This window comes from Phycodurus eques, chromosome 8, assembly GCF_024500275.1.
Source record: "Phycodurus eques isolate BA_2022a chromosome 8, UOR_Pequ_1.1, whole genome shotgun sequence".
NCBI classification, from domain to species: Eukaryota; Metazoa; Chordata; class Actinopteri; order Syngnathiformes; family Syngnathidae; genus Phycodurus; species Phycodurus eques.
Genome location: NC_084532.1, coordinates 26769927 through 26772769, shown reverse-complemented (window position 1 = coordinate 26772769; position 2843 = coordinate 26769927).

Sequence of the window (2843 nt, the reverse complement as noted above, 5' to 3'; positions counted from 1 at the left end):
AGATGCTTTTCAATGTCGTCATTTATGTTAACGACCTCGGAGTTTCATGGCCTCGCAGGGCCAGTTTTACGAGCGGGGTTAAGATGTCCCGCTCCTGATTGAGCCCCCCTTTAACCACTCAAACCCCCCCAGCATGCTGACCTATGGCCGCCGGGTCATGGTGGTGGTGGGCTCTCTCTCTCTCTCTCTCTCTCTCTCTCTACCCAGCAGCAGCACCCTCTCCCCCCCTCCTCCTCCGAGTTGACAAATACGCTCTGGACATGGCTGGCATGTTGTACGTTGGCAGAGGGAACATTTGAGGGCGAGACGGGTGACAGCTGTGTTGCTCGGGTTTCACCAGATGTCCATCTCCTCCTGCTGCATGGACAGGACATCCTGCAGTCTGCATGGACGGACGTTGTTGACTGCAAGTGCTTGAAGAAATAGTAACAATAAGGCCAAGTATTTTGAAAAAAATTTTTTGAATTACAATTATGCTTTAATTAATCTAATTTAGAATTGAAAATAATGTCTTTTATGTCATGACATTTTATTCCATCCATGCTGTATTAACAATGTAATGACTTTATTTAATGGCTTTTTATTTCCTGATGTATGGGTGTTTTCTTCTACGCCAAAATTAAATTAAGATTTCCAGATGAAATGGAGTTGAATTCCGTCTGTTGTACCATATGTAGTGCAGCATTGCAAATTGGGAACTGAATGACTGTTGAGTCCCCCTGCTGGCCTGAAAGTGAATAACATCATTACATCGTCAGAATGTACAGTTTGAATGAATATCAGAAGAATGTGTGTGTTTTCCTCCTCCCCTTGCAACTCTACTGCTTGTATTTTTTTCTGCTCCACTAGGAACTCTTCATTGTCGTAACAGTTGAACTGTTCCGCATTCATGTTTTCCTACGCCGCTAGCGACTCTTCTACATTCTTCTTTTACTGCTATGCTAGCAACTCTTCTTTGTCGAACAGCTAAACTGTTTTGCCTCCGTGTTTTGCCTGTTTTCCTACTCCACTGGCAGCTTTCCAGACTGGTTTCACACCGAGCAACTTTTTTTTTTTTTTTTTAAAGTTAAACTGTTCTGCCTCCATGTTTTTCTGCTCCACGGCAACTCTTTTGCCTGTGATTTGCTGCTCGTCTGGCTGCTCTTCTGTCTTGTTTCCCTACCCCGCTAGCAACTCTTCTACATACTTGACTGCGCTGCTAGCAACGTTTCTAACAGTTAAACACTATGTCGTCATGCTTTACGAACTTTTTCTGCCTGTTTCTCCAATGCTAGCAACTCTTCTTCATACTTTATTTTGTATTTTTTTTACTGCTACGCTAGCAACTCTTCTTTTGCTAATAACTGAACTGTTCTGCCTTCACATTTTCCTGCCCTACTAGCAACGTTTCTGGCAGCGTTTTCCTGCTCCACTGGCAGCTTTCCTGCCAGTTTTTTCGCTTTACAAACATCTGTCTCCTTTTTTTTCCCTGCTCTGCTAGCAAGTCTTTTGTTTCTGTGGTTTCTTGCTCCACGAGGAACTCTTAATCTTCTAAAAGAAAAAAGAAAACAATTGCTGAACTGCGCAATGTGTCGCACTGCAAAATAACAGAGAAATGCAGAAAAATTAATAAATGGCCACCGTCCGGCCATCAGTGATGCGGTTGCTGGGGTTCTGGGAGAGGTCAAGGTTTCGCTTGTCGCGGAATTTGTCGGGAATGCGAGACGGGGGAATGCAACGGGGAAAGCGAGAGGCGATCCAGAACGGCCTGGGCCAGACGCCCACGCCGGGATGCTGGAGGCGCGTTCGTCGCATAGGACGAATTGTGTCGGTCGCAAATACGTGCAAAGCCCTTTTCGCGGTAGGCCATTTTGCTTGTTTGTTTGGTAAACACGTTCCAGCTGTCGGGTGGTTAGCGCCAGTTGCTAACAGGCTAGCGGCGCCACCATTGCGGTCGACGATGTCGCATGTGTTGTCAACTGCAGTAAGTGTGAACGAGTCGACGTGTGCGAGGACACAGTATGTGATACGCGGCGGCTTTATTTCTCACAAACATGAACGCGAACACGTACATAAACTCACATGCAAGCACACAGGCGTAGACACACAAGCACACCTAACTACAGATACACAAATATGCATGCGCGCACACACATATACACGTGCACACTTCACGTCCACACAAAGGCACAAACTCATGCACACTCACATACACATCTGCACACCTTCACACGTAAACACACACATACACACTCGAACACTCATGCATGCACAGTCACAGTCACACACACACACATAAGCACACGAACACCCAGCTGTCACTGTTGTGTCTGGAGGCGTTTTAGGTGAACGCGGCCACTTGGAGAAGCGTCAAATCCGCGGAGCCTCCAGACTATGTAGGACGGCCGCTACACACCCTGAATTCCCGCTAACCTCGAACACAAAAGCTCACACGAGGACGTCCAATAAACACCGAGCGGCATTTCACGTCGCGACCGCCCGGCCTTGGGCGCCCTTAGTCAGCAATTGTTTCAGAACCCAGATGCGACCTTGGACTCGTACCTTTCCTGATTACGATAGAACGGAAAAAGGTAGACACAAGCTTTATCTGGTGAAAGAAGAGTATTTTTTTTCTCTTGGAAAGTTTGTTTTTTTATATAGTCGCGGAACACATTCTGTGGGTCATGAAAGATTCAGTCAAAATGCTGTAAAACGGCAGGCAATATGGAGAACTGTTGGGAAACGGCTAGCAGTGAATGAGCTACAAAATGTGTTCATGACGTTATTATGACGTTTAGTCTGTTTGGATCTTTTTTTTTTTTGCTCCCGCCACAAAGCGCCAACAGACTCTCTCGGCATGCCAG